Source organism: Salvelinus alpinus, chromosome 17 (assembly GCF_045679555.1).
Source record: "Salvelinus alpinus chromosome 17, SLU_Salpinus.1, whole genome shotgun sequence".
Taxonomy (NCBI): Eukaryota; Metazoa; Chordata; class Actinopteri; order Salmoniformes; family Salmonidae; genus Salvelinus; species Salvelinus alpinus.
In genome coordinates, this window is record NC_092102.1 from 8,566,595 (window position 1) to 8,576,690 (window position 10,096).

A 10,096-nucleotide genomic window follows, 5' to 3' on the forward strand; every position below is an offset into this window, starting at 1 on the left:
GTAGGCCCTAACAGTTTGTGGGCATCGTTTGTCAACGTTAATAGTGCAATTAATGTATTGTGTTGTGTAGTGGCTTTGCTGGCATGCATAAAATAACATTTTTGAGTTTGCCCCACCTAGATTTACATGCTGAAATGGCCACTGAAGATAGCCTACTTACATAAATCAATGTGTGTGTGGGTGAGTGACTGGATTAATGTGTGCTGGGGCTCAATGACTCAATTTAGAGTTTGATAATCCATTCACCTAGACATGTTTCCATGCAAGTGACACAAATGTTTAACTTGCGACTTTAATGTAACAATGAATTAATATTTTTGTCAAACAAGCATATTGTAATAAATAATATTTTAATAACACACAAAATAATTGGTTTGTCACAGGTAAGTCCTTCACACAGAATGCATTTAAACATGACTGACACAAGCAGGTATTGCCCTTTACAGATATAGAACCTGCCGCAACAACGTGCTACCAGGTAAGCAGTAGGCTATTAGGCAGCACACATACGGATAATAGTGAGAATTCAAGTGAATCTGCGGAAGTTTGTTTTTTCTATAGACCAAAGTCGTCATATGAACTAGGCTCCTCATCTGAACGAACGGATCATTTGTAATGACGACGTAAAAAGCCACCCTATCTCTCCGATTATCCCACTTCAAGTTCTTCAACTTCGGCCGATTCCTTCGCATGAAACCTCCATATCGCTTTTGTAACTCCAATCGACTACCTTGCTCACGTCTTTTTGTCTTTGGACCAAATGTGCATAAAAACCCTCTGTAATGTTTGACCTTGTTTATTGCTGAGTCATCATCATTGTACACCCCCATCTCGTTTTCAGAATCAACATCTCTGCGCTCATCTTCCTCCAAAAACTCAGAGGTCTTTCTCCATATCCTTGTATTTCTTAGGGAACGCCTTACGCTCCTTTATAAACACACTTTTCGAGCCACGGCGAGGTCAACCATTTGTTTTTGTCAATTTGTTTTAAATGAATCCACTGTAACGCTTGACCACGTTCACTGCACGGGACTGTAGAGTCTTCCCGCATGTATTTAACTCAGTGGTGGTCAGTAGAGTTCCCTCACATTCCAAGGCACAAGTCTGGAAGGGAAATGCAAAGATGAGTGAGCAAAAATCAGCCAGTTAACCTTAACTAATCACATTATGAGAAGCCAAGAAAAGAGAAGGGAGAAAAAACGTTGCATATATTTACACACACTCAGTTGTATAGCTTTGTTTATTACAGAACATATTTAATTTCAGTTTAAATCATATTAATTTGTTCCCCAGGCTTCTGTCGAGCATATAGGGAAAATGGCAAGTTTGTCTTTAGACTATTCCCACTGGGCACACACTGGTTGAAATAATGTTGTTTGAACGTAATTTGTCAATGTATTGTGATGTGGAATCAACTTGGAAAATACTGGATATGAAAAAAGTAATCAACCAATACTGTTCTCATCTCATTTCCACCTGCGTTGTAAACATTGAAATTAGGGTAAAACGTACATTTTTCTCACCAAAGCCCCATATACTACCCACCACTGCGACCTCTGTGCTCTCATTGGCTGGCCCTCACTACATAATCGTCGCCAAACCCACTGGCTCCAGGTCATCTATAAATATTTGCTAGGTAAAGCCCCACCTTATCTCAGCTCACTAGTCACCATAGCAACACCCACCCATAGCACGCACACCAGCAGGTATATTTCACTGGTCATCCCCAAAGCCAACACTTCCTTTGGCTGCCTTTCCTTCCAGTTCTCTGCTGCCAATAACTGGAAGGAATTGCAAAAATCACTGAAGCTGGAGTCTTATTTCTACCTCTGTAACTTTAAGCATCAGCTGTCAGAGCAACTTACTGATCACTGTACCTGTACACAGCCAATCTGTAAATAGCACACCCAACTACCTCATCCCCATATTATTACTTACCCTCTTGCTCTTTTGCACCCCAGTATCTCTACTTGCACGTTATCATCTGCACATCTATCACTCCAGTGTTAATGCTAAATTGTAATTATTTCGCCTCTATGGCCTATTTATTGCCTACCTCCCTACTCTTCTACATTTGCACACACTGTACATAGATTTTTTCAATTGTGTTATTGACTGTACATTTGTTTATGTGTCGCACTGGTTTGCTTTATCTTGGCCAGGTCGCAGTTGTAAATGAGAACTGGATCTCAACTGGCCTACCTGGTTAAATAAAGGTGAAATAAAAATAAATAAATACATTGACTTCACCTGACTAATAGGTTGTTACATCAATTTAATTACAACATAATCATCAGAACTACATTGGGTATAGGTTAAATTGCATTGAAAATTCCACATAGAAAAGTAAATTCCACATAGAAAAGTAAAAAATATTCAATTGGTTGGTTGAAATTGTAGAATTTTAGATTTGATCAATGTTGATAGTAAAATGGTATTTTTGAATCAACATCATGCTATCAAAAGCACTGCAACACAGTACAGAGGAGCCACTACAGCCTGGGGTTCAATCAAATTGGCCCAACGCTGTGCGGGGTAGGGGAGGGTTTGGCCGGTAGGGCTTTCCTTGGCTTATTGTGCTCTAGCAACTCCTTGTGACATAGCCAGGCGCCTGCAAGCTGACGCCGGTTGTCAGTCGGAACAGTGTTTCCTCCGACACATTGGTGCGGCTGACATCCGTGATAAGAAGTAAGCGGCCAAGCGGGTCATGTTTCAGAGGACACATGACTCAACCATTGCCTCTCCCGGGCCCATTAAGGTGTTACAAAGATGAGCCAAGGAACCAAATTTAGGGAGAAAACAGGGTAAAAATAAATATTTGTGGCCATACCACCCTGAACACGCCTGTTCAGCGTCCCGGAGTCGCCTCTTCACTGTTGAAGTTGAGACTGGTGTTTTGCGGGTACTATTTAATGAAGCTGCCAGTTGAGGACTTGTGAGGCGTCTGTTTCTCAAACTAGACACTCTAATGTACTTGTCCTCTTGCTCAGTTGTGCACCGGGGCCTCCCACTCCTCTTTCTATTCTGGTTAGAGCCAGTTCTGTTCTGTGAAGGGAGTAGTACACAGCGTTGTACCAGATCTTCATTTCTCAGAACAAGAATAGACTGACGAGTTTCAGAAGAAAGTTCTTTGTTTCTGGCCATTTTGAGTCTGTAATCGAACCCACAAATGCTGATGCTCCAGATATTCAACAATTCTAAAAGCCTGTTTTATTGCTTCTTTAATCAGCACTACAGTTTTCAGCTGTGCTAACATAATTACAAAAGGATTTTCTAATGATCAATTAGCCTTTTAAAATTATAAACTTGGATTAGCTAACACAACGTGCCATTGGAACACAGGAGTGATGGTTTCTGATAATGGGCCTCTGTACACCTATGTAGATATTCCATTAAGAATCAGCTGTTTCCAACTACAGTAGTCATTTACAACATTTACAATGTATTTCTGATCAATTTGATGTTATTTTAAATGGACAAAAAAATTGCATTTCTTTCAAAAATAAGGACATTTCTAAGTGACCCCAAACTTTTCAACGGTAGTGCACACCAATTCTTCGTCATGCCTCATCTGAGCAAGATCAGATGGTGACAAAGGTCAGGGTCAGGCAACCAGGGAAGACCAGTCTGTGACCACGACGAGGTGAACTTTTGCAGATACAACACTTTATTATCTCTATGTAGAAAACACTGGACAAGCCAGAAGCTTCATAGACTGAAACTATTTTAAGGCAGTCTGACAAACCTAAAGTTGATTTCCAAACTGTATCAAGTGGTGATAGAGGCTTTTCCCGATGACACAAAACATGTCAAACAAAAATGTGAGGAAGACCTGAGAAACGCTATTGATGATGATGAATGAGTACAGATATGTTAGAATGCCCAGTCATGTTCATATCCTCTCAGACATAAATGACTGCAGTTTAAAAGACCATCCATAGAACATTCTATATGCCAGTGAAACTGAATATCATGCACTCAGACATGTAAGTCCTCTGCTGGAGTTGTAAAAAACACAAACAGGGACATATTTGCACATGTTCTGGTCTTGTGAAGGCTGGCTGAATTCTGGCAAAGAGAATGTTCTTTTACTTCAGAATTTCTCCCTTCTCCTTGTTTTTGTTTGCTTGGAAATGTTGATACTGGAGATTGTTATCAGAGGGAACTGTGTAACCTAGCATTTATAGCGGCTAAAATTAAGGCAGTTTATACAATTTTTAAAACATTACGATACATTCACAGATTTCATAACCCACTGTGTGCCCTCAGTCCCCTACTCCACCACTACCACATATCTACAGTACTAAATCCATGTGTATGTATAGTGCGTATGTTAACACGCGCGTGTGTTTGTGAATGCATGTGTCTGTGCCAATGTTTGTGTTGCTTCACAGTCCCCGCTGTTCCATAAGGTGTTTTTTAAATCTAATTTTACTGCTTGCGTCAGTTACTTGATGTGGAATAGAGTTCCATGTAGTCATGGCTCTATGTAGTACTGTGTGCCTCCCATAGTCTGTTCTGGACTTGGGGACTGTGAAGAGACCTCTTGTGGCATGTCTTGTGGAGTATGCATGGGTGTCGGAGCTGTGTGCCAGTAGTTTAGACAGACAGCTCGGTGCATTCAACATGTCAAAACCTCTCATAAATAAAAGTAGTGGTGAAGTCAATCTCTCCTCCACTTTCAGCCAGGAGAGATTGACATGCATATTATTAATATTAGCTTTCTGTGTACATCCAAGGGCCAGCCGTGCTGCCCTGTTCTGAGCCAATTGCAAAGTCCTTTTTTGTGGCACCTGACCACACGACTGAACAGTAGTCAAGGTGCGACAAAACTAGGGCCTGTAGGACCTGTCTTGTTGATAGTGTTGTTAAGAAGGCAGAGCATTGCTTTATTATAGACAGACTTCTCCCCATCTTAGCTACAGTTGAAGTCAGAAGTTTACATACACTTAGGTTGGAGTCCTTAAAACTCGTTTTCAACCACTCCACAAATTTCTTGTTAACAAACTATAGTTTTGGCAAGTCGGTTAGGACATCTACTTTGTGCATGACACAAGTCATTTTTACAATAATTGTTAACAGACAGATTATTTCACTTATAATTCAATGTATCCCAATTCCAGTGGGTCAGAAGTTTACATAGTTTACAAGTTGACTGTGCCTTTAAACAGCTTGGAAAATTCCAGAAAATTATGTCATGGCTTTAGCAGCTTCTGATAGGCTAATTGACATCATTTGAGTCAATTGGTGGTGTACCTGTGGCTGTATTTCAAGGCCTACTGTCAAACTCAGTGCCTCTTTGCTTGACAGCATGGGAAAATCAAAATAAATCAGCCAAGACCTCAGAGAAAAAATTGTAGACCTCCACAAGTCTGGTTCATCCTTGGGAGCAATTTCCAAACGCCTGAAGGTACCCCGTTCATCTGTACAAACAATAGTACGCAAGTATAAACACCATGGGACCACGCAGCCGTCATACCGCTCAGGAAGGAGATGCATTCTGTCTCCTAGAGATGAACGTACTTTCGTGCGAAAAGTTTAAATCAATCCCAGAACAACAGCAAAGGACCTTGTGAAGATGCTGGAGGAAATAGGTATAAAAGTATCTATATCCATAGTAAAACGAGTCCTATATCGACATAACCTGAAAGGCCACTCAGAAAGGCCACTCAGCAAGGAAGAAGGCACTGCTCCAAAACTGCCATGAAAAAGCCAGACTACGGTTTGTAACTGCACATGGGGACAAAGATCGTACATTACAAATGTCCTCTGGTCTGATGAAACAAAAATAGAACTGTTTAGCCATAATGACCATAAACTTCTGACCCACTGGAATAGTGATACCGTGAATTATAAGTGAAATAATATGTCTGTAAACAATTGTTGGAAAAATGACTTGTGTCATGCACAAAGTAGATATCCTAACCGACTTGCTAAAACTATAGTTTGTTAACAAGAAATTTGTGGAGTGGTTGAAAAAACGAGTTTTAATGACTCCAACCTAAGTGTATGCTCCGACTTCAACTGTACATTCCTCAAAGGGACATAACTAAACATAACATAATATAGGTAACCAATATTATCTAATCTCAATCATTTACAGTGATGGTTCATCCATTGAGCTATAGGGGTCATCAGATGTAATGTAGACCTTTACTGCCACCTATAAGTGCTGTCTGGGAACTTGAATGACAATGAATATTGAAAGGAGAGAGCAATGATATATTCCAATATTTCCCAAAGCTAAAAATACATTTGAAACTTTTAGGCATCTTATGTATCTGGTATGCCAACTTGACTACAGTCATATTCTAGCCAGTGGCTGTCTCTATTGAGAGCTAATCATGGTAATTCCCTTAAATTATTTTCTCCATTTAAAGGTCAAGGTAATTGGGAACACATGTAAATATCAATGAAATCTGCAAAGCACAGTCTTAAAAATATATATATATAATTTGTTTTTTTGATTACATTTTTTGTTTTTTTGATAATTTTTTACCTTAATTTACCCCTCTCTGCTGGTCACCCTCTTCAGATTTCTACGCACCATATATCTTTCAACTATGCTGTGATGTTTAACATACAATTGAAATCTATCTAATTCACTGATTGTGAGTTGTAGAAAAATTGTTTTGCTAAAAGTATTAATATATTATAGATTGACAAGGTCTCTCAAAATCTCCCAACAATGCTATTTTATGGGTTAATTTTAAATTAATGTTATGCTTTTTTCAGCCATTCCTGAAGACCAGAAGCAGCCTACCTGAGGGCAATACCAAAACAAATGGTCTATTGATTCTGTATCCTCACAACAAAATCTGCAGAGCTGCGATGGCTGTATATGCTCCAACTATTCAACATTCTGTTGGTGGCAAGAATTCTGTCCAATAATTTGAGCTGAAAAGCACAAAGTGTTGAATCTTGCATAATTTTATATATCAGCTCACCCTATGCCATGGAATCGGTACATCAAAACTCTCTTCCAGGGGCCTCCCGGGTGGCGCAGTGGTCTAGGGCACTGCATCACAGCGCTAGCTGTGCCACCAGAGTCTCTGGGTTCGCGCCCAGGCTTTGTCGCAGCCGGCCGCGACCGGGAGGTCCGTGGGGCGACGCACAATTGGCCTAGCGTCGTCCGGGTTAGGGAGGGTTTGGCCGGTAGGGATATCCTTGTCTCATCGCGCTCCAGCGACTCCTGTGGTGGGCCGGGCGCAGTGTGCGCTAACCAAGGGGGCCAGGTGCACGGTGTTTCCTCCGACACATTGGTGCGGCTGGCTTCCGGGTTGGAGGCGCGCTGTGTTAAGAAGCAATGCGGCTTGGTTGGGTTGTGCTTCGGAGGACGCATGGCTTTCGACCTTCGTCTCTCCCGAGCCCCTACGGGAGTTGTAGCGATGAAACAAGATAGTAATTACTAGCGATTGGATACCACCAAAATTGGGGAGAAAAGGGGGTAAAAGAAAATACAAAAAAATCTCTTCCAGCTATTTTGCAATCTGTATGGCACAGCTGTACAGGTCCTAAAATTAAACTGGTATACTTTCCTATTTATGCAGACAGACCAGTTCCCTGCCTCCTCCCACTGCCACTTGCCTCCTCCATTTTTGGGGTAGTGCTATAATCAATTGGTTGTAATCTTGGATTGAGCAGACCTCATACATTTCCGACAGCTCCATGTAAGACATAACACTACCATTCAAATGTATAATATAAATTTTTTTGTAATACCCTTCTCAAACATATTTCCCATAAATGCAGGTATTTTATCAACCACTACATTTGAATTCAACCATAATATTGGTTGTAATATTTGTTCTGTCTTTTCTGGGGGATGACATTTAAATTGTAACCAGCTCTGTATTGCCTGTTTGAGAAAGAGAGATACTTTGAACAAGGTTTTATTTTCAATTAACCAAAAATGAGAAGTGGCAATCTGCATGAAGACAACAACGGATGGGCTTTTCTTAGTAATCTCCTTGAGAACCATTTTCCGTTTAATTAAAACTTTCGCATAAGTGCAGCTTTTCGTGAGAGGCTTAGTGCTTTAATATTTAGTAATCTCAGCCCACCCAGTTCATATTCATTATATAGATAGGCACGCTTTTTCTTGTCTGGCTTAGCGTCCCAGATAAAGTGAAATATGTTTTGCTCATATGATTTGAAAAACTAGTCATCAGGGGTAGGCAGCTCCATAAGTAAGTGAGTCAACTCAGATATTACTATTAGTTATTAGTGTAATTTTTCCATAAATAGACAGGTATTTACCTCTCCATGGTTGCAGGATCTGGTCTTTTTTTAATGTTCTATTGAAATTCATTTTGGAGAGCTCATTTATATATTTTGCGATATGAATACCAATACCATATGAATATATGTCTACTTCACCATCAGCCCATTGTATAGGTAAACTGCAGGATAATGTACAAGTTCTGTCTTTTAAAGATCCAATACGTAATATTGTACACTAATTGGGTTTTAGTCCAGAGAGGCCAGAAAAGTTATTTAGATCTTCAATGAGAAATAATTGGTCGTCCAATTATATTCCTGCTGACCACAGTGGCCTCTCCTAAGCCCCGCTGAATATCCCTTTTGATTGCAGTTGCAGAAAACCCTGCACTGACCAATAGGCGATGACAATGGCCCAGCTGCCAGACAACATGCCCAGTAAGCTCTTTGTTTATGTGTTTGGTATGCACTCTATGGCATGCCAGGAGGGTACAACGACACAGACTGAACACATTCTCCTGCCAGATCCATCAGTTTGTTGATTGGCAAACCTGATAACCACATTCTAGACACTTTTTTAAAGTCACACTTTCAATGTCCATTTGAATGCTGTTAAAAGTTTAGAAGCTGTTACTTGGTTACAGTTGATACTACAATAACAACATCAACAAAACAGGACTATGATATTTTAACAATAATAGCAATAGTAATAATTATATGGCATGTGGATAGCTGAACTTAATTATTATTATTGTTAATTATTACCAACTAGATGATAACTTTACAAAAGTTGTGGGGTTGTGGGGCTTGCTAAAGCTCTTTAAAATCATTTTTGTGGTAGTGGAAAAATGTAAAAAAGTTTGACTTTAATTATATTATTCGAATAGTTAAATCATTTCAAATGCCCATCCCTAGTCTGTAGTTTTGGTCAGTAGTTGTGTGGTTCTGTCACGCCCTGACCTTAGAGATCCTTTTTATGTCTCTATTTTGGTTTGGTCAGGGCGTGAGTTTGGGTGGGCATTCTATGTTTTGTGTTCTATGTGTTTTATTTCTTTGTTGTTTGGCGGGTGTGGTTCTCAATCAGAGGCAGCTGCCCATAGAGAGAGCATTGTATTGTGGATTTTGTAGTCTACTTGAGCTGCAAAATTTCCAGAACGATTTTCCATGTTGCTTCCAACATTATAATGCCAAAATGAAATATTTGTTCACAAAAAATATTGTTCTCACATATTAGTAATTACTATTTAACACTGTAAATTACCGGAATTAGTGGTTTTGGGTGGATTTTCCCTTTAAACGATGCTGCTAACCAACAAGCTAGCTACTTAGTGCTGCACACACAATGTTGAATCTTCCAGCAAAAGCTAGCTAGCAAGCTACAGTAGCTAATAGTGCTAATGCTTACATTATTATGAGTTTTCATGAAGCAGCTGTTCTTCTGTCACGAGTCACTGTGGTAGCCTCCCGAGTCAGCTGCTGTGCACAGCTGACCCAATGATACGATTGCAGAGAAACAATCTGATCAACGGATTGATTTGAGATAAGTCAGTTCCTCTTAATTGTGGGGCTGCATGTCTACAACTTCAGGTTAATTTAAACAGAATAAGCAATATTTTTATGTCAGTGAAAGAAGAGCTATAGCCACCTGGCTATGTCAGTAAGCTAGTTAGCTACACAGTTGATCAAATCACTGCACGTCCTCGCACAGAATTTGTGCAGGAGATAGCCACCGGGTTGTGTTTATTTTCACACAATTGCAAACTATTATATAACTGTCACAACATTTGTAATAATTTAGCCTTCTAGCTATTCTGTCTCTTTTAAGAAAAATAACACGAGAGCGCAGTGATAACAAATGAGGAATTATGTTGTTATT

General features: G+C 39.9%; 1 pseudogene; it reads right to left on the reverse strand.

The window, feature by feature from the left end:
• Positions 1-360: 360 nt before the first annotated feature.
• On the reverse strand, positions 361-2,725 carry LOC139543215 (proenkephalin-B-like; annotated as a pseudogene).
• Between the last annotated feature and the right edge of the window lie 7,371 nt (positions 2,726-10,096).